Source organism: Solea senegalensis, linkage group LG8 (genome assembly GCF_019176455.1).
Source record: "Solea senegalensis isolate Sse05_10M linkage group LG8, IFAPA_SoseM_1, whole genome shotgun sequence".
Lineage (NCBI taxonomy): Eukaryota > Metazoa > Chordata > Actinopteri > Pleuronectiformes > Soleidae > Solea > Solea senegalensis.
In genome coordinates, this window is record NC_058028.1 from 2,052,863 (window position 1) to 2,076,968 (window position 24,106).

Sequence of the window (24,106 nt, forward strand, 5' to 3'; positions counted from 1 at the left end):
AGAGGAATTTATTTACAAACTGTGAATGTCACGTCAGCGCTACATAAATGATGGCGGTGACATTACGATTATTTCCATAATTAAAATATTAACCCCCAAAAAACATGTCTGCGTCATTAACCTATGCGGAGAATTCCCCGCTGCTTGTATAGAAAAGAAAATTCACTCCGACTCTCGGCCACAAAGGAGCCAAAGCGTGGAAGGTTATGGTCAAATACATTCAGTACTTTAATATGCTCCTGCAGGCATTGCTGCATTTTTTATGGACAGAAATATTCTCCTTCTGCAGGCAAGAATTTAGTCATCGTTCAATTTCTCCACACTGGCAAAATATGCTTCTTATACCTCAGAAAATACTTAACTCCCCTTTATTATTTGTCCTTGTTTCTGGTTTGTTTTCCAGTGTGAAAAAGCCCAGTCATTTAAAAAAGAAACTGTCTTATTTACTCTGCAAAAACAGTCCTACTATAGAAATAAGACAAATATTCTTAAATTCATTAAAATGTTCTTGTTTTAAGAGGAAATTAATCTGCCAATGGGGGAAGCAAATTCTGCCTGGATATAATTCTGAAAAGTAGTTTGTGAATTTACCCACTTTGAAAAATGCTTTAAAATTAGAATAAAATAGCCAAGCTTTAATAAAGACGTGTTTATCATCAGCGTAGAAATTCTGTCCTGATATTATTTTCTTAAATCATGAGAATTACAAGTAGAATTTGGAATTATACATTGATTTTGGAATTATAAGTGGATTTTGGGAATTATAAGTACAATTTTGGGATTATTTATTTATTATTAATTCTAAGTATTAAAGACTTTTAAAGATTTCTAATGTCAGCTAACCATTACTTGAGAAGTTCATGGTCTCGATCACTAGTTCCAGCTCTTCTTCGGTAGAAAATGACGTCAATTTTGTAAAACTCACACATTCACGTTCACATTTAGAGGAAAAATAGTCGATAAAGTACACGTGTTGTGTATTTAACAGCTGGAATGATGGTGCATCAGTAGTTTCCACTGTGGGAAACTGTGAGGAACTGACATGGAGACGCGGTCAAATCCCAAATGTGAAAACTTCAAAACAAGACTTTGTTTTTCCTCTGAAAGACTTTGTCCATCTTTATCTTCAGTCTCTGGGTCCAACGACGTCTCTTTCATGCAGGAATCCCTCAGTGTGAAAGGATCTTTGAAGATGAATTGAAATGAATATCAGAGATGAATCCATGCAGTGACACGTTTTTTCCTCGCAGTGACTTCTTTCACTTAACGACTCCTCCTCCTCTTTAGAACTAACTCTCTTGTGATCATGTCTCTTATTTGTTGCTGAAAGGGCCATAGTTTGTCGTTAATGGAAATCATTTTGTTTTTTCTTATACAGATACTGCACAGTGGTTATATTTCTACAGCACTGTTACAAATAAAAACACATGTATTCATGCATTACTATATAATTCTGCTGGAACATTTTTATCATAAAAACACAGGCTTTAAAGCAGTGGTGTGTAACTTTCAAATGTAAACTATGTCTTTTTTATGAACCTTTAGAACACAGAGAAACTGCTTTTTTTACCTTATGATGTTAAAATGTAGATACAGAGGTGATAAAATACAGTCGTATATCTTTTTTTCAGCACAACCTATAGACAATCTGATGTAAAAGATTTTTTTTTCATTTTCACAAACGATGAGCAAAAAAATCCAAATTTTTTAAAAATCGGTCAAAGTTTGTTTGACTGGTTTTTATGAACAAAAATAAAAGTTCTTCTGAGACTCTGAGATTTTGAAATTATAAGTACATTTTTGGATTTATAAGTAGCTTTTTGGAATTATAAGTCGATTTTGAAATTATAAATCGATTTTTAGAATTCTAAGTAGTTTTTGGAATTCTAAGTAGCTTTTGGAATTCTAAGTAGCTTTTGGAATTCTAAGTCGATTTTGGAATTATAAATTGAATTTGGAATTATAAGTAGCTTTTGGAATTCTAAGTAGAAGTTGGAATTCTAAGTAGCTTTTGGAATTATAAGTAGCTTTTTGGATTAGGAATTATAAGTTGATTTTGGAATTATAAGTTGATTTGGAATTATAAGTATTATTTTAGAATTATAAGTAGATTTTAAGTAGATTTTGTAATTATAAGTAGATTTTGGAATTATAAGTAGATTTTGGAATTATAAGTAGATTTTAGAATTATAAGTAGATTTTGGAATTATTAGTAGAATTTGGAATTATAAGTAGCTTTTGGAGTTATATCAACTGGAGTGACAGACGCGAGATGTCCGCGATAAATTTGCGTTGTGTCCGGTGTGAACACAGCATTAGGGTTAAACATATGAAGCACTTTGGGGCAACAGCGGTTGTTCTTAAATGTGCTGTATAAATAAATTTGACCTTGACCTTTGACCTTTGATGTCAATTCATGATGTAGTCTGGTGTAGATGTGGTCAAATTCTACATTTTCCCACTAGGTCATGGAAAAGTGGTTCATTCAGACAATTCTGATTAATTAAGTTTAAAAAACAACAACTCTTGCACTTTTTCTGTTTGTGTGTGTGTGTGCGTGTGTAAAAGGTTATAAATGTGAGTCGTCGACGCCCCTCACTCTGTGTAAAATATGATCCCCACTCGTGTGCAGATTTGTGTGTGCGTGCGCTGAGAGAGCGCTGACATGCTCAACATGCTGAAACAAGCATCTTCTGAGCCCTGCGGCAGCAGCAGCGATATTTCACCCTGATCCTTTTCCGATCGGCAACAGCAGCGACACACGTGATGAAGTGCCGCTTAAAAATCTAATTATACGTCCTGGCAAATCAAATATCTCATCCAATCACCTGCTCTGTGAACATGTGAGTGGAGAGGTGTTGGAGAATTTCCTGTTTTTCTTCCTTCTTCTTTTGTTTTTTTTTTTAAGAACGTCAGATTGATTATCGTGGATATAATCAGTGAGCAGCCGAGGCCGCGGTGATTAGTGGAAACAATGTGAACGCTTCATAGCCTCAGTCACTGCTGAAGCACAGAGAAAATACCACAAACAAATCATTTTACATCAGTTTTAGATGAAGCAGCATCACTGAGGCACAGAGGAGGTCATATTTATACTTTAAAAACAAACTATATATATACGATTATATATATATATACAGTATATATACTGTATATATAAATCAAACTTTGAGTGCTCACACGTTTTAGCCTTAGTGCTCACACGTTTAACCCTTTGTGCTCACATGAGTACCCCTTAGTGCTCACATGTTAATCCTTAGTGCTCACATGTTTAACCCTTAGTGCTGCTCATGTTTAACTTGGTGCTCCATTTAACCATTATGTTTGCTTGTGCTATATTCTTAGTATATCTCATGTTTAAACCTTAGGGCTTCACCGTTTAACCCTTAGTGCTCATGTTAATCCATAGTGCTCACATGTTTAACCCTTTGTGCTCACATTTAACCCTTAGTGCTCACATGTTTAACCCTTAGTGCTCACATGTTAATCCTTAGTGCTCACACATTTGACCCTTAGTGCTCACACTTTAACCCTTAGTGCTCACATGTTTATCCTTAGTGCTCACATATTAATGACTCACAGGTGCTATGTTTAAACCTTAACACATGTAACCCTTAGTGCTTCAAGCGTTTACTTAGTGCTCACACTTTAAGCCTTAGTGCTTCACATGTTTAACCCATAGGCTCACCCGTTTAACCGCCGTGCCCACATGTTTAACCCTTAGTGCTCCGTTTAATCCTTAGTGCTCACATGTTAATCCTTGTGCTCACACATTTAACCCATAGTGCTCACATGTTTAACCCATAGGTGCTAACATGTTAACCCTTAGTCACCGTTTAATCCTTAGTGCTCACATGTTAACCCTTAGTGGTCACATAACCCTTAGTGCTCTGCGTTTACCCATAGTGCTTCACACGTTTAACCCTTAGTGCTCACATGTTAACCCCTAGTGGTCACATGTTAACCCTTAGTGCTCACACATTTAACCCTTAGTGCTGCACTCTTGGTAAACTCCTTATATGGCTGTCTTAATATAGATATGGAAAAAAAGCAGCCTAAATATTCTTTGTTCTCAGGATTAAAGGAAGCAATAAAATAACACAATAAAATAATATAAAAGTCCTAAAAATAAAAGGGGAACAATAATTGTTGTGATAGTCATTGAAATAAGACAAAATATTGACACAAATCTGCTGTGATGGAGCTTCAATGTAGTAAAAATGGACAAAAACAGAAAAAATCAAACTCAATTACAAAACTATAGCAGACTGACGAGCTGTTAAAGAAAGAAACATGCATTATAGATTCTTTATTACATCACCTACTGCCTGGAAATATGAAAAGGAAAAAACTCCTGCTTTTATCTTACAAAAAAGAGTAAAAATGATCCTTATTCTCCTTCATATTCTAACAGAGAATGTATCTTATATATGTGAAAATAATGAAATCCGCAAACATGAGCCATCACTTCATCTGAGGTTTTTTTTAATGAGGACAAAATGATGTTTATTTGTAATATCACTGGATAAAAAACACTGATAAAGCTCTGTCTCCTCACATTTTATCGGCGGTTCCTCTGAAGCTGAAGTGAACGCTTGACGACCTTTGACCCGCAGCATCCACACACTGTGAGCAGGTTCTCGTCTTCACATCTTCAAATGTTGCTGGTGAGTTTTGTGAGTTTGAGTCTTTTTTTCTCCTCTCACGCTCGCGTTTGAATCGCTGCCGACCCTTGACACGAGAACAAGTCGGACACCAGATGAAAGAGTGAATGAAAGCTGCTCCTCAGGTGAGGAGGCCAAACTAAAATCTCTGCTCTCACACTTTTCAAGTGCTTTCTAAAGGAGCTTAGCAGCAGCAGCAGCAGCAGCAGCAGCAGCGGCAGAGACACTCAAGTTCACACTCAACAGTCAACAGCAGATTATTCCAAACGCGTATGTGAATACTTTTTTAAAAAACTGAGGTTTTTCTCCTCGGTTTTTAAAACAACTCCACACAACAACTCTGTCTGTGTCTGTGTTTAGATCTCGTGTCTGTGGAGACACACAGTGGCAGATGGCGGTAAGACAAAAGTGAAACAGACAAAAAAACTTAATTTTAGGTTAAGGAATTCACCCTGGTTCTAAGAAACATGAGTGAATTGAACAAATGTTGAATTTGAACTTTAGTTGATGGAGGGAACACGAGCGCTTAAAAGATAAAAAAAAAAAGACAAATCCTTAATTTTAGGTTAAAGATTTAATCCCAGATCTCTGAAATGCGTCCAAGGTGAAACAAATGTTGAAAGAGATCTTTAGGTTATGGACCGAATTATTATTATTATTATTATTATTGAATATTGTTGGACTTGACATTATTTACATAAATCAAAAATGTTAAATACAGTATATACATTATAGTATATATATATATATATGATATATATTTTTAATCCCCACAACTTCACAGTAACTTCACTTTGTTTCTTTTAAATCAAATCTTAATCTCGTACTTCTGTCGTTCCACTGTTCTGGATTTTATCTAAAGTTTGATTTTATTTGTTCAGATTTTTAAATGTTGTTATTCTTCTATCACAAGGAAAACATTGGTCTTTCTGACGCTCTGCCCATGTCTCAAAACCCAGAAATTGAACGTGGGAGGGGCTAATAAGTGCGCCTCCCCCTGTTCAAATTCTTCTGAGCAGCAAGTTTATCGTACATGCACGAAAATCGGTGCACATGTGAAGAAGGTCGGTATGAAGAAAAAATGACATTATGACCATGATCCAAACCCAACAGGAAGGCCACCATTTTGGATTCAATGTTCACTTTTTGATGATTTTGCAACAATTTCGCATCAATTTGACCAAACTTGTCTTAGAGTTTTCGAGCGACCATCTTCAAACTTGTTAATCATTATTATCATTATGATTAGCAGTAGTTTTTAATTTTATAAATCGCACTTTAAAAAAAACAACTGCACCTAAATACATTTCACAGTAAAACACAAAAATATGGTATTATTTAGCAAACAATCACAGTTAAACCTGTGAAATCATGGAAATATTTTACAGTGTATGGAAAAATTCTTCAATCCAATAAAATTCTATCTTAATAAACCAGTGTATACATATGTACAGTATATAAATGATTTAGTGCTAGAACTTTACGATGAAAAAAACAGAATAAAAAGACTGAAGCTTCAGTTCAACGACCTGCTCAGAGTATTTTATTTCCCCAAAGCAGAAAAGTCAGAAAACTCTGTGGTGGATTTTGTAGTTTGTGGAGAATGAGTGGGAGCCAGGAAACCAATCACACGTCTTTTTTATTTTATTTATTATTTTATAGAGAAATGTTCACTGTATAGCTATTTCTGATGGAAGTTTCTCAAAAGAGCAGAGGATATATTTAGTAATAATAATAAAAAACACACTTTTATTTGAACTTTTTTATTTAAGAAGTCGATTTCTTGACTCTTTATTGGATGTTTGGTGAGCAGCAGCAGCAGCAGCAGCAGCAGCAGCAGTAACAGCAGACACCGGGTGCTTCCCTCCTCCCACACAGCAGAGAAATTCACTGGAGCTCATAAAGTACATGATGGAAAGAGAAAACAGCCTCCGCACCATAAACAGTCACATCCACAATTTATTAGTATAAGTATTGTTATTATTATTAGTGTCAGAATCTCAATTCTAAATCGAATATCAATCAAAACGACGTCACAATCTCGAACCCTCGAAAGCAAAGATGGAGTCGAGGATTCAACCACATCCCACATTAAGGGTCTTACAGGTACTTTTTATTTAAGTATTAAATATAATATTTTCATTTTTGTGAAAAGAGATTAAATCCCATTGACCAAGGTCTTAATTTTTCTTGTTCTTTCCTCAGATTAAATATCTAGTGTAACATTATAACTCTATAATGTCTAACATCACACTGTGACTGTAATTTAAAGATGACTTTTTCTCATTAGGGTTCGAGCAACAAGGTTGCAAGAACGAGATGGAGGACGGTGGTGTGACCCTCCCGGCAGGATTACGTCACGCACACATATTCCTGGATACTGTGTGAGTTCACTGTCACTTTAAATCTACGGTGATCGAGTGGTGACAGACGACGAGTGGTGTGACAAGACAAGCTCTTGTTAAATCTAGTCTGAGTCCGTGATTTAAATCCGTCGCTTGTGTTTGCTCCCATGTCTCCGTCTTCTTCTGCTCGCTGTGAGTTTCACGTTTTCTTTATATATCGCAGTGATTCACCTCCACCGTCTCTCTGGTTCTGGGGATTAAGAAAAGGCCTGTTTTTCTCACTGTTTTTGGCATCTTCACTGTGTGAATCATGGTTCTCAAACTGTGGTTCTACTGCATTTACCAGGGTACGTGATCAAAGTGCGTAGAAAATGAAACAAATAACAACGGAGTAACCTTTTCTCTCTCGCTGCATCTTAATCTAATGTCACTACACCAGTGTGTGAAGTACAAGTGAGGAAGAGGAGGATGATGGGAGAATAAATCTGCTTCCTGTGAAGACTGATAATGGTGTTACTTTCTCAGCTGGTACTTGGTATAAAGAGTTTAACAACCACTGATCTAGTCCATGTATATAAACAGTATATACTGTACTATCACTTTACAGTATCAGCGATGATTAAAATAAAACACAAATATTGCTGATGTCTACGATTAGCAGCCGCTAATTTACTAAGCTGATCATTTTTGTCAGTTTTGACGTTAAAAGCCCGTAACAACACACTTCTGTGCTGGTTTACGCTTCATGAACACGAGAAGAAGCCACTTTGTACGAGTAGCTTTAAATTAGTCATGTTACATAAAGACAAGCGCTTTGACAGCTCCACTCTGTGTGTGTGTGTGTGTGTAAACCTGTCTCCAGTTCACAGACGACCTTCTGAGGTCTATTTCTGTCTGGTAATGACTGTCATCATGAAGGTGTTTGCTTCTCCTTCTCCTTCTTCTGCAGCAGCAGCAGATGTCGAGCTGTGACAGAGACACAACAGCGCGTGCAACGATGACAACGACGACCTGGCGAAATGTGACCGCTGAAGGGATTGTGTGTTTTTTGTTTTTTTTGTCTGTTGAGGAGGAGAAGGCGACGGCGTGGAGGTGTCGTCCTCCACGTCGAGTGTGCTTCAGCACCTCCAGCTTCCTCTTGATTGCCTGACATTCTTTATCAACAGTCAAGTAATTCTGTTCCCTTGGCAACATCCCCGCTGACAAAGAATCAAACCTTGAAAGTTCAGGAGAGTCTGTGTGTGTGTGTGTGTGTGTGTGTGTTTTCTCACCGTTTCATCACTCACTTTATTTAGATTAGATCATACACGATGACATCAGCTGCTGCAAAGAGAGGGTTAAGCTTTTAGAATATTAGAATAGAAGAAAATGATAATATGACAGTAACAGCATGTAATTTACACAGAGATATGAAAGATAAAAGCTCATCAATTAAAACTAATAATAATCATATTTTAAAGAGGAAATTCATCCTTTTCTTTTATTATGATTTTCAAGTTATTACTCCTGCGACCCATCTGTGGGTCCCAACCCAGTGTTTGGGAAACACTGCGTTAGAAACAAGATGATATCACTTACTCTTTTACGAAAGTATCATCACATGATTATTGTAATTGTCCTATTGTGACATAGAATAGCATAAATCTTTATTTTATAGCCACAGCAGGAAAGTTATATACATATATTACATCATATATTAAAAACCAAACTAAACTAAAATATAATCAACAGCCTTCACTGTCTTGTTTAAATTCACTGTCACTGTAAACGTGAACTCACACAAAGTGTTTCCATCAGACTGTTTGTATTCACGTAAAATAAATACACGACAACGACGCAAGAGCCGGACTCAATTTAATTTTTCCATGTTGATTTTTGATATTTGCATTAAGAAGCAGTTAAACAGGTGTACCTAATAAATTGGCCGTATTTTTCAGCAAAGTATTGGCTCATTTCAACATTTACTATGTGACGTGTTTTAATCAAACGTGTAAAATCTAAATGTCCTCTCCGTCCTGGAGTGTGACGCAGGTACGAAGTCGCCTGAAATAAGAATATGACAGTAAATTGTGTTTGGTCGCTGTGGAGCACAGCTGGTAAAATGTCACGTTACTTTGCTGCAGAAACATCAATATGAATAAAAGGTTATTGTGCTGCGTGTGTTTCACACTTTCACAATGGATGTTGCCACGATTTCAGGTGCGATGAATGCATTAATGCTGTATTTATAGGACTAGATTAGAATAATCCAGGAAGCCACTGAGTAATCTCTTATTCAAAATCGAGTGAAAATGTTTCATGTTTCATTAAAATGATTCTCCTCTGCTTCTGCTTCTCCTCCTCTGCAGGATTTTCATAAAAGTTTCATCCGGAATCTTTTTCCTGTAAAACTTTGAATTTTAATCATCAGCTCTGATGAAAAATGAACGAGTGCAGACGTTCACGTCAATCAATGACCACACAATAAAGACAAGAAATGGCGTCGACGCTCAGGTAATGGTGCATTCTTTCTTCTTCTTCTTCTTCTTCTTCTTCCACGGTTATGGACAAACTGGATTTAACAACATTACATTACTTTAACTGTAAAGCAGAGAGAGGAGCTCACTGTGAGCTCGTCTGAATCAGGAAAATCAGAAAAAGAGGAAGTAAATTGGAGGTAATTATGATTCATTTGGCACAGAATCATCTCGTTGAAGACTCTTACGAGATAAAAGCTTTGAATAACATTTTGAAGGCAGAACATTTCATTCCCACGTTTGTGTCTATAATTAAGACAAACCTCGTTCTGTGCGGTGAACGTTCTGCGAGACGCGAGTGTTTACGCCGATGATGGAAAGAAGGCGGGACGGGCGCTCTTCAGTGTGTTGGTATGATAAAAAATCAACTGCTTTAATTATGAACTGGAAACACAAAAACCTGGTGTTTCACCGAGCAACGGCAGAACGGGAAGAGTTACGTTGATGTAGTTCAGTGAAATACGATATGGTGTCAAGACGGGGGCTTTTATTCTGAAATTAGAAAACATGGAAGCTTAGCTATGCGTTCACAGCAGCTCCTTCTTAATTGAATCCTAGTTCGTTGGCTCGGTCCATCTAAAGACGTAGGTCAAATGTGGGAATTGGACTACAACACAGGGCATTGTGGGTAAACAAATGCACATGTGTAGAAAGAGAGCTGGGAGAAGTGTCTTCTTCTTCAGTAATTGTTGATGCAGCGCCACCGCAGGCGAGGAGGGGAATACGTCATTCAAAAAGTTCGGTTCTTTCCGACAATCGTGGGTGTCCGTCTCCCACGTTTTTAAAATCAAGTCAGATTTGAAAATCCTCCCGTGTGGGGCAGGATTAAGACTATGCTCAGATTACCAGGCTGGTCAACTACTGACATCTTCAATCTGCAGCTGCAGCAAAAATCAAAGAGAGTGTCGCCCTCTAGTGTCTGCAGTAGTTTTAGTTGCTGAATTTACTCAATAAAGGTGCAGATTGTAAGATTGTGGCTCATTAAATCTGATCTGAAATGAACCAGATTTGAATTGTATTTGAACCATGGAGCTAATAATGTGAGCAAGAATCCACAAAGTTAATGAACTGAACTAAATCACAATTCATACACAGGTTTTTCTTCTTCAATAACAACACACATATTAAAAAAGACTCAAACTAATATTTGTGCCAGTTTCTAAAAAAGAGAATATTTCTGACATTTAGCTTCTTAGTTGATCTCGCTTCAGCAAACTAATTAAGCAGGTTCATAAATAACTCAGTAAATCTCAGTAAACCACAACAACATATGAAATCTCTGTAATATCAGCTGTTGTGTGTAAACTGCAAAAACAGTAAAATAAGAATTGCTTTTGGAGAATTTGTTCTAATTTTTAGCCAAAAAAGGAAAAATAATCAAATTTTAAGTAGAAATATTTCACTTTATTTTAAGCTTTGATCAACAGTAATAAACTAAATCAATGGTTTGCATGTAATCCCTGTTGCTCCTGGTTCCGTATTACGTAATAAATGTAAAACACTCACAGATTTGTATGTTTAAATAAAAGAAACTGTCTTAAATTCAACTTAATCAAGTAAATTAATGCAATTTGTTTTAGTTTTCCTACATGGCTTCATTTCTTTGCTTGTGAAAAGTAAAACTTTCATAAATCCATTCCTGTTTTTCCTCTCAAACTCATCCAGGACAGGTTTTGATTTGAATTCATGCAGAGGTTTTTCTACTTTAATAACACAAATATTAAAAAAGACTAAAACAAACGCAATGTCTAAAAAGGGAATATAGCAATTAAACAGTTCTATATTTTAAATATTTTAAGGTTCATAGTAACTCCTAACTTAACTGTAATATCAGCTCTTAGTTTTTAAAAGTGTTGTTTTGCCTAAAAGAAAACAAAAAAATCTTGGCTTCAGAAAAATAATCACATTTTAAATGTATATTATGTATAACGTAATATACATATATTATGTATAACGTAATATACATATATTATGTATATTACGTTATATTATGTAATTTATGTGAAATTAACTCACATCACAGATTTGTGAGTTAAAATATAAGAAACTCTAAGTTATGAATTATTCAGCTTATTCAAGTAAATTAAGGCTAATTTTAGGTAAACATTTCTTTGCTTGTAAAAAGTTGAACTTTCTTAAATCCGGTCCTGTTTTTCCTCTCTCGGACTCGTCCAGGACACATTTTGATTTGAATGTGTGTTTTTTTCCCCCTGTTGTGAAATAACTGTCCATTCCACTCTGGCTGAGGTGTTCAGGGAGTGATGTCTCACTAATCCACTTGGACAAAGGTTATTTACACTCTTCTCCGTCCTTCCGCTGAATCCACTTCTCAGCGACGGCTCCTAATCACTCACTAAGTGCGGAACTCTTGAAAGCGCCTGTGCTCTCACCGCGGTGTTTACGAACAAATTGACTTAAAATGGGAGGAGTGAGCGATTACCGCTGAATCCAACAAGAAAAAGTTTTCATGACTCCTAACCTGCTGAAAATCCTTCAGCTGAACAAGGGACGGACAAACTCAGTCGGTCCATTTTCTGTCGTAATTGTTTTGAATGACAAGTTTTGCTGTAAGCAGTGTGGTCACATGAGTCATGTGCATTGAGGTTTTGTTAATCAGTGAAACAGTGAAGAACAGTTTCCCACACAACAGTTTTATTTCCTGTTTCCTTTCCTTAATCCTGTCCCACACGAGAGGATATTTTTTATTTGATTGTTATTGAACCAGGTAATTGAGAAACAGGACAGAGCGACAACCAAAACGGAACCAGATTGGGACTGAAATCTGGACAATTATCCTCGAGTGTGGAGCAGACTTAAGACTTTGTCCTTTCCAACCCACTCGCTCGCTATGTCTCTGTCTCTTTGTTACTAAAGTACACACAGAGATAATCCAGCCCTCGATGAGATTCCACACAGAAATCTCTTTGGTTCTTCAAAATAAAGACATGTCATTGAAGTTTGTAGCGCGTGAGCCTTCAGCCTGTGATTTTACATATATATATATATATATATATATATATATATATATATATATATATATATATTTATATATATATATATATATATATATATATATATATATATATTTATATATATATATATATATATGTATATATATATATATATATAAATATATATATACACACACATATATATACCATATGTTTACAAATATACATGGACGAAATAACAAGAGGTACTTCCAGGTCAAGTGAGGTCACTTCCTGTCTCAATTGACATATCCAGGTCAAAAATGTCACTTCACCTTTTTACACCAGAGACACGGACACACAACTCACCTGAAGCTAGTTTTCTGAAGATAAATGAACAAACTACACCTGATAATAATCCAGGAATCCTAACAGAATTCCCACGGCCAACGGTGAGTGTTTGTTTTGATCTGCTTGCATTCCCTGTTAGCTGCTTAACCTTCTGTTTGTTAGCATGTTAGCATGTTAGGCCTGTTGTTTGGACTTTTTCCTTTTTCCTGAACCAACTGGTCACATTATATAGTATACATAATGAAAAACAAGTAGTCTAAACAAAATGGGCATCTGTCCCAAATGTTTCTGAGGAGCCGTGGCGCAAGCCTTCTTCTGATTTTGAAACTATTGTCGTAAACACAGTCCATCATCGTTTAACGCACGTTGTGGCCTGTGAGAAGGTCCAGTGTGTAAAGTACAGTGAAGTTTTCATGTTGCAGCAGCTGAACGACGTTCTCTTTCTCTCTTCTCTTGAAAGTGTGATGTGTTGTTGCCTTAAATTAGCATCAAAACTCAAAAGGTGTTTAGTTTGTGGGTTATTGTGATATAGATGTGACCCTTTCTTATTATTTTTGCTATATTTTTTACTTTAAGGTCAGTTTTTATTCATGAACACAACAACAGTAATGGACGGGTTTGAAAATTATTAATTAAAATTAATGTTGTTTTATTATTTCTTTTAACAGAGAACAAACCACACAATTCTACACAACATAATTATCACAATCAAGGCTCACACAATGAAAACCTCCTCACTGGATGCTCTATTCTACTGTCTGTAAACAAATTTACACAAAATACAAATCCGGTTGCTTCTAAATTGCAGAGATAAACGATAAAGATAAAAAGACAGAGACAATACATCATTATTAAAACTGCGTATTTGTGTTTGCTCAAATCTGAACCTATTAATTCATCAATTAATGATTACATCTTAAATACACTTGTTGTTTTTGTCTTTCTTGTCTCATTGAGGCTTTTAATGTCACATATTTGTCTTCTATACAATCTCCGCTCATGGAAACTAAACCGATTGTAGCCACTCTGTATGGAAACATTAAAGTACATCTTCCTTTGCTCATGAGAAATGTGTGGCGCAGTAATCCCATTTCATCCCCAAACACATTCAGCAGAGGCATTCAGAGTCCATGAAACGACATCTGGGAGACGAGGTTACTTTAGAAATGAGTTTTTTAATGTTCAGCGCTGTACACTCGCTCCCATGTTTTCATATGAACATATACCACAGATAAAGAGATTTTACGCAGTGGAGGCTTGAATGCTGCCGCGGTTAATTTCTCAAAGGAGCCGCAGTTTTTATGCAGCTCAACCAAAACAGGATTAAACACAGACGGAGCTTCCGTCATCCACTCGAAACCGATATTTACCTGCGAACACAGGCAAGGCTCTAACAAGCATCGCCGCTTCCTGTTGTTCATACTTTATCTTTTTTTTAAAGAGCGGCACAATTTGGAGAGTATTTTTCCCCCCAGAATGCAGTCTGAGCCGTTTTATTAGATGAGTTACAGTCATTTAATCCTATTTTCCGTGTCACTATAACATTTAATTAAGTTTTTCATGTTGAAAATCGTATTCATTTGACTTTTGAACAGTATATTATTCCAGTTTTATAGCTATTGCACTTATTTTGGTACCATTTACTTTTATTAAATACAAAAGCACATTTATTTTAAGTATTTTAGTTTTAAGTACATGTGATGGAATGTTTTCCACCTGTTCCATGAACATTATACATAAATTGTATAATATATATGTAATAATTGTATAAATTGTATACATTATAAATGTTTTTTTAACTTTGTTTTTATCGTCATTTTTGTCCACGAACACCCAAAGTGTGACATAGTTAAATAAACCACTCAAAAATGAATGAAAGCTCAGTTCAGCAAGTTTATTTCTTCACACACTTTGCTATAGATGAGATGATAAAGTGATTATCAGGAGGAAAAACAAAAATATTTATGCTTTATGAAAGTTGTAAAATGGCTCATATTAAAGCAAACACAGGAGGTTTAAACACTGTCACGTCTGCTGATAACGGATAAAAACAAAACACTTGTTCTCTGCTTTGAGCAAAAGCTAGTTTTCCTCCTTGATATTTTATTCAGTGATATTTATTTAATTATTTATTTCATCTGGAAAGCTGTTAATGCTTAAGCTTGAAAAGAAGAAGAATACCAACGATAATGACCGTTAACCTCAGCATTTTCTCTGTGGAAGCAAAGCAAATACTCTATATGAAGACTTTACTTTATAAATGCCTGCATTGGGGTATTTTTTAATACATTTAATACACCCAGAGAAAGATCAGACCACTTAAATGGAAGTATGTGCCACAGCCTCTCTTTACTCTACATATAATGTACATATATAATGTTTACATGGTCAGTATTTCCATCACCACATGTAAAGTCACTTCAGTAATGCAGTCATATTTACATTTTTCTTTTTTGTTCCACATATATTAAAGCAGAACAAACACATACTGAGAAGAGAGAGAGCGGGAGAAGCGTATTTTTCATGTCTCAGTTTGATCTTGTTTGTGCTCTGGTGTCGCAGATGTGAGGGAGAACATGGAGAGCTTTAGTAGCTCCATCCATCCGCTGTTGCTGCTGATGCTGCTGCTGCTGATGCTGCTGCTGCATCATCACAGTGGCCATTGAATATTGAATATTGAATGAACAGCCCCCGGGGAAATTAATGGGGTATCACAGCAAACAGGCTCCATCACAAGTCTGCTTAAAATGACAGCGGCAGGAGAGAGTGTGAGCTCACTTTGTGTTGTTATCTATTGAAAGGTGCAGAGCTGCGGGCGCCCGAGGCTCAACTACATCTCTCTCTCTCTCTCTCTCTCTCTCCCTCTCTCTCTCTCTCTCTCTCTCTCTCTCATCCTGTGTACACACGTTTCTTCTGTGTGTAAAGAGCAACAACAGCTGTTTCACCTCGAGCACTTTTGTCCAACTGTGGGGTTTATGGATAAAGAATTGTCGCTGTAGAGCAGAGAGCGAGTCACACTGTCAGTTCACCATGTTCCATTTTTTCCAGCATTAAAGTGAGAAATTATGGGATTTACATTATCTGAGAAATGCACTGTATTGTACAGTCCAAAAACATGCAATATGAAGACAAGGTAAATTGGTGTGACAGTGAGTGGTTGTTTGTCTCTGTATGTGTCCCTGTGATGGACTGGCCAACTGTGGGACATCCACAGTAGCCGTTTGTGTCCTGTAGCCGTTGACATCCATGAAGCTGTTGGTAGCCAGTAGCCTTTGACGTCCAGTAGCCTTTGACGTCCAGTAGCCTTTGGTAGCCCGTCAGTAGCCGTTGACGTCAGTAGCCGTTGGCGTCAGTAGCCGTTGGCGTCAGTAGCCGTTGGCGTCCAGTAGCGTTGGCGTTCTGTGATGTCAACGTTGGCGCCCAGTAGCCGTTAGGCCGTTAGCGCCCAGTAACCGTTAGCGTTTGCCGTTGGCGTTTGTAGCCGTTGGCTTAGCCTTTGGCGTCCAGTAGCCTTTGGCGTCCAGTAGCCGTTAGCGTGAAGTGACTTCCAGTAGCCTTTGGCGTCCAGTACGCGTCGGCGTGAAGTAGCCGTTGGCGCCCTGTTGGCGTGCAGTAGCCGTTGATGACCAGTAGCCGTTGACGTCCAGTAGCCTTTGACCTCCAGTAGCTGTTGGCGTTCCGCTTGCCAGTAGCGTTGGCGTCCAGTAGCTGTAGCGCCGTTCCAGTAGCCGTTGACGTCCAGTAGCTGTTGGTGTTCAGTAGCTGACATTTGACCGTTTTGACATTTTGCGGGCTGTAAACACTGTTTATGTTTTGGTTTCATGTTTGCTTCTGTTGCCCCGCCCACCATCACACATGTTAAAAATAGAATAAAATAAGATTGAAGACTGTGTGGTCATTGGGAGTATGCAGGTGCATTTTTAGGTTGGATGTTTAGGTTAAAATCGATGTTTAGGTAAAAGTGTTTTGTCACTAAACCTAAAAAGCCTCACTACTATTATAATTATTATAATTTTCGTCTTAAGCCGACTTCACACTGTGTGATTTTGGGCTGTCTCAGATGAAAGATGACCAAACATGTTGAACTGTAAAGCTGCGTTCACACCAAATGCAAATTTCAAATCTCATTTTTGGTTTTGTCCTGGTTCAAATAGCGACTGGCGTCATAGAGCATCTGTTGTGGCCTGGTGAACAGAGGTGTTAAAAAAGTTTATTTTTTTAACACCATGTTTTTGAATTCAACGTAAAGTCAGTGCTGCTGCAGGCGGCCGGTGGCAGGAGGCAGGTTCACGGGGAACAGAGAGCAGCGTGGCACCGAGCTGGTGAAAGAAACACAAGAGGGTGCATTAGGGATGGCAGCGTACACTAAAACAGGAAAATACTCTGAAGGGATACGCGTGACCAGCTCTACCAATGAGACGGAATTATCCTGGCACAGGAGTTGAGTCAGAGCCGGTGTTTATGGAGAGGTTGATTAGGAGGAGATGGAAGCCAGGTGTGCCTGGAACAGGGGAGGCAGGACGAGAGAAAACAAGTGCACAACCAAAACACAACCACAAAATAAATCAAACACAGCCCTGGCCATAACAGCTCCAGGTGTCCACACACAGAAATGATCATTTTCTCCTCCATGTTCAGCCGAGTGTGGCAGTACGTGACATCGTCCGGAGCATTTATGCAAATTCTTTGGCAAAGTAGAACATTTTCGGGTCGAGCGTCCGGGACTCGAACGAGGATGATGCCCCCAGTGGTTTCCTTACAATAATAATAATAAAAACCCAAGATGGCCTCTGCACCATTGGTGCTCCTTCATGACTGGAGAATGGAGTCTGAACAGCTGCTTGCAAACTAAGAAAAGAAAAATGATAGGAAAAACAGTTGTTTGTTTGATTTTTTATTTGATTGGAAATCTAGTTTACAGAGAAGCGTGAACAGGCTGCTTCCCTGTTGGACATCTGCACTAATGGAATCATGCATTGTCTCAATTAGCCAAGTCCCAGATCTGCTCCGAGTGCCAGGTGGAAACGAGACACTGCGTATTCACACATTTATTTCTCTCTTGTCTGTGGCTTAACAAGAAAACAAGAACGCACACTGCTGCGGGAGAAATGAGTGCCGGGACACAAAAGACAAACAAGATGTCTCTGGCGTACTTGTTGATCAGACGTCAGTCAAAGATCGGGACGACGTATGCAGAGAGACGGAGAAACGGGTTGTAGCGATAATGTCCTGGCGTCTAACGACTTTTGGACTTGTTGATCAGAGACGTCCTCAAATTGTTCTTGAATGATAATGATTCAGATGGACCGTTCCAAAGATACAATGAGGCAGTTTACAGTGTATGTGTGTGTATATATATATATATGTATATATATATGTATATATATATGTATGTATATATGTATATATGTATGTATATATGTATATATATGTGTATATATATATATATATGTATGTATATATGTGTATATATGTATATATACATATGTATATATGTATATATATGTGTATATATGTATATATATATGTATATGTATATATGTATATATATGTATATACATATGTATATATATACATATATACGTGTATGTGTATATATATATATATGTATATGTATGTACATATACATATATGTATGTATTTATACATATATGTGTCTCTATATACATGTGTATATATATGTGTGTGTGGATGTGTATATGTAGACATATATGTGATTTTGTGTGAGGACGTTCTGTGTTTACGTGGTGAGGATGAACGTGTGTGTGTGTGTGTGTTCGTCTCCTCGATTAAACATGCAAACAGGAACACACGACTGTCTGGCACAATTAAAGACGTGATTGAAAGAGTGGCAGGCTGTGGCTCAGGCGGCCGAGCGGGTCCTGCACTAATCACATGGCTAATCGTTTGATCCCCACCCCTGAGCGCGGCGCTCTGAGTGATCAGCAAATTACCTCGCTGCCATCGATCAATCAAAAAGGACAAGGCTGTAAAAATCTGCCCCTGACAGAAAACGGCACAGACGGTTTTTATATACGAAGCTTCCACGTCCACAAAAGTGTCAGTTTATGTGGACATCCGGAAAAGGTGAAGTCACCTCCTAATTCTAAGAGGCGTGGCCTGTGGTGTAATGTAACAAAGTACAAATACTTAAGTACTGAATTCACGTATCTGTACTTTACTTTGTTATTTATATTATATATGTATATATGTGTGTATGTATGTATATATATATATATATATATATATATATATATATATATATATATATATATAATGTATAATGACTTACTGATATAATGTATAATATTTACTGAAGTAATATTATAAAAAAGCGACTTCAACTTCGACCACAGTCATTGTCTGCTCACATAGTTATCAAGTATCACGTTAAGGTACTTTATACAAACGGACCAAGGTTATAATAATAGCTTTTGGATTTTTCTTTAGTTTAAATTTGGTGCAAGTTAGTTTTGGCTCGCTCCATCTACATTTCACCTTAGGGGGGCACTTTAGAGCCCTGGTGCAACGCACTGGTCCGACCACTATCACAACATCACGTCTGTGCCAAGTTTCCAGAGTTTTTATGCTCGTTTAGCCACGGAATAATAACAATATGAAGGAAAACAATAGGTTCTTCCTACAAATTCCTGCTCGGGCTCTAATCACTAAAAGACTGTACATAAAAATGTACGTCGTCTTGCTCTGAGGTAACAGTATTAGCCACTTCTCCACCGTGTGACCCATGGAAACAAACATAAATGCATATTTCCTTTCACTGAATCTCTAAAAACATCAGTAAACGTGTGTGATTTGTGAAGTGAATCATGAATTTTTGGGCACCATTGTTCCATCTTTTCCTCATGGAGTGAGACAGCTCTGTTTTTAACATGGTTTCACTCCGGTGAACACAAGTAATGCATAAATCATCACCTGCCCCAGGGGTTGACTCACCCTCCACCCCGGTGTGTTCCCATGTGATTGAAGCTGCTTTGACATTCACCTGCCCGCCCTCACGGGTGAAGCAACAGACCAATAGCTCTAACCTTTACTCTGCCGGTGATTTAGCCCGCCTGTCTGCGCTGATAACACACTCTATCAGAGTCGGGCCTGCACGGAGGTGACGAGGGTCTGTCGTGCTGCGCTCGGGCCTTTAGTCGAAGCCACATGTCCTCCGCGCGCTCGCTGACATCCTCCTTTCATCTGAGCCTGGCTTCACTTCTATTCCTCACATCCACTGAACCTGAACGCTCACAAAACCTCGAGCACGGAGCCTGGAAATCAGCGACATGGACTCGGCAGCGGCCTGTCGTCGCGCAACTTTTCACTTACTCTTAAAGCTACAGTACGAATCAATGGGCCACACACCTTTACTAATTTCTGAGATAAATGTGTTTTTCCGTTGACAAACAGTCGACATCGACGTCCTACACTGATCTTTACAGTGTTTCTGTCAAGTTTTATTAGTAAAAAAATAAAATAATTGGTCAAATGAATCAAACACAGCAGCATCATAATGATTTTTAAGTTTATTCTTCATGTAACCAAGTGGAAACAAAATGGGTGAAACTGCCCTTTAAGGTCTAATTTTAACCTTTAACCCTTTAACTGAGGTCCAGTGGAAGTGGACCTCCGAGTTTACCACGTTCCAGTCGAAAAGTAGAAAACACAAATGTTACTACATCAGTGTTCAGCAACTGGTGGCCCTTGGGCCAAAACTGGCCCACTGGCATTAATATCTGGCCCGCTAGATGAATTAAAAAAATCTGATTTTTAAATTCCAATTTAAATTAGGACAAATTGTCGCATTTTTTTTATGTTGCTACGATCAATGTGTTCATCTACAAAGCGTGCAAATGGCCACCAAATTCAAAATGGCTGACTTCCTGTTGCGTTAAGGCCATGGTTCCGATTTAGTTTTTTGATCGTCTTGGACTGTGACAAGTTCCCACCAAGTTTCATGAAATTTGGTGCAACTCAGTTCTGGCTCCCATATCTACGTTGTAGAGCCCTGGTGCAACGCACGGGTCCAAGCTCTATGACAATATGCAAAATTTTCTTTTTTGAGCTAATATAATATAATATATTATCTCTTCAATTTGCCATTTTTGTATAAGATTAAATCAAATTATATTATTATTAATTATTATTATTAAAATGTTTTAAATAAATGATGGAGTCATCAGTGAGTAGAATATTACCAAATTGTGATGGGAGCATATTCTTGTGATCACCTACCATCACAGAAAAAATCACATTGCTTCGTCAAAAACTGCAGACAGGAAGTTGCTGACAGACGGTCAAACTTACGCAGATGATAACAGAACCTCTTTGGTGGCGGTAACAACAAAAGTGACAAACTATCCAACCCAGTAAAAAAAAGTCATGACATTGTTAACAAATGTGGATTTATCCATTACACAAACCATATTAGAAATAAATAAACTTATAAATAAACAAACCTAATGCATCTTTGGGTCACTGTGTTTTATTTAAATGAAACACTCAAGTTAAGTTGGCTCAAATTACTCAGGTTTGGATGGGAGGGAAAAATCTGATATATGCACCAATTTGATCCCAAACAAAACGACCACAGCTGCTGCTGTTCCTATACCATGCAGCTCCAAGTCAAATTTTCTTGTATGTGTGAATGTACTTGGTAATAAATACCCATTCTGATGAAATACTGTCACTGCAATTTAGACATTTTTAAGAGATTTGTTTGATAAAAGAATGTAAATGATAAAGTAAATCTTCAGTAAATGTAAATTTGGTGACTCACAGAGTTTTTCGGCGACGCCTGCAGCAGATAAGTGCGACTCCATCGCGTCAGAACGCTGTTGTTCCTTCTCCAGACTCTTTTCTACTTCAGACATCATACACTTGACTCCGCGTTGACAACAATGGCGGCGGTGTGATAAAGCTGCGTGACTAATTTCTGTCTGCAGCCAGCGTTTGATTTCACAGACCTTGATGTTCTGAGAGAACGCTGATGGACGCAGTGTGTCATCAGCAATTATTGTGCTTTTGTTATCGCCGCACAAGAGATTATGTCTTCAGCCACTGTCTGTCTGTCTGTCTGTCTGTCACGTAACTGTCTGAGGAAGAACATTTGAAGCTGATCCTTTTCCACTTTATTCTACATTACACAATGAGGCATTTTAAATATGTATTTACCTTTTATTATTTTATAAATCACAGCACTCGTTAAGCACTTTTCACAGAGCAAGGACAAGACCTGAACATGTTATGGAGAGAAAGAGAGGAATTCCACAGTTTGGCGTCTGACTTTCACGGCTTTTTGAAAGAAAAGAGAGATAAATACTTTCACTGTCGGGCAAAAAAAACATTATTTTCTTGCATTTTTTTGTGCCAAATCAGCTCCGTTTACAGTGTCACACAAAGGACTGGAACAGAAATGCAGTTAATCACATCATACAGTTAGAAATATAAAAATGAATCCACAAAACAAGTGCATTAAACATTAATTGTTTTTTTTAAAGATTTGACAGTCGATTCAAAGACGTTCTGTAAATTTTGACTCATCAGATTTTTATTTTATGGAATAATTGACGATACACACATTTCTGTGCCTGTATGAACACATTTGGACAAATTCCCCCTCACTATAGTACAATATTTGTTGGAAATAACAGAAATGAACCTTGTGATTATCAGAAACTGTACAAAGTGAATTAAATCAAAGGTAAAACATCACCACTGCACATTTTATGTGTATTATTGTAATTTTACTACATGAAATAACTTTTTATTCCTGCATGTAATTGCTCAAAATTGTCACTATTGTGTTCATTAAAAAGACAAAGTTATTCTCTTTCACTTGGTACATTTCTCTACCATGATAACGTAACGTTATTGAATCGAGATTTGAAGAAAATATGCATTTTAATTCTTTTCAGTGAAGAAAATTGTCTCCAAAAGTTTTTATTCAGGTCGTGGCAAACTGTGACAAACTCATTTATGACTGCATGAATCATTACAGGACCATATCTGCTGCTCATTATCCGTGCACTTTCTCTTCCTCTCTGTAATTTTCTACTTTACTAACTAAATATCATGTATTTTTTTCTAATGTGGCCTTGTAGAAATTTCTTTGGTGCTATTTTGCTGCTAAAGCCTTAATTTCCCCAAAGGGAACCTCCTAAGGGATTAATAAAGTACTCTTTAATCTAATTTAATCTCATTTTACTGCAACTTCTAAGTAGAGAAAGCACTCAGGGAGCGTCAAACCTCCGCCAAGGCTGCGTAAAACTTCCCCTCACAGTGTCAAAACACTCAAAAGTGCAAAATCAAATCTTTTCTTCCTTGGCCCCATAACCCGAACCATAATCCCCAAGAAGATTTAATCAAAATCTGTCCTTAACTTTTAGAGTTGCACGTCACACGGACACAGACAGACGGACAAACATCGGTGAAGACATAACCTTCAGGTGAAGTCGACGACAAAACTCTGCTGCAGAGTCTGGATCTGGAGCCACTTAAGGGATTTATTTAAGTTTTCTGAATAAGAAAAATCACTTAAAAAGTTTGTTTTGATGAATGTATGATGTTCTTTTAACATCGACCTCCTAAAAAATGTCTGTTTTATCCTTTTAAAATAATGTTAGATTGCACAAGGCCACTTTACAAAATACATGATATTTACTTAGTAAAGTAGAATATTACAGAGAGAAAGAGAAAGTGCACAGACAATGAGCAGCAGACTGGCTCCTGTTATGATTCATGCAGTCGTAAATGAGTCGTCATAGTTTGTCACGACCCGGGAAAAAACGTTTACAGACATGAGAACGAGAACTTAAAGATATGAGCACAATTAAAAAGTGTTGCCTTGCGATTTAGCGACCCGCATTGTCCTCAAATCTTGATTCAGATTTGGAAATAATGAAGCGCTCGGTGCTGTTTTGTGATTAAGTCCTCACATAACCTCATTTAAGTGTCACAGATTATTGATGTTTTTGCTGATGACGATCTGTATATTTCTGGGCTGAAATAAGAAAATGAGCATTGGAGGATTCTTTCAATTTAAAAGTCTAAACTTGTTTGACACCGGTCTTTATCCGCCTACGTCCTCTTTATGCAAAAGAAGAGGAAGAAAATATAAATATTCATTCAGTCCGTATGGCATCGCTGATTCTCTTTGAGTTCCCCTCACAGATGAAGAGCATCGTCACATACAGTATCTGTGAAGTCTGCCAGAGTTCTCTGCGCTCGTGTTCCTGCAGACATGGGACTGTTTTTACAGAACAATCATCACCTAATAATGTGCGGCGTGTGTGTGC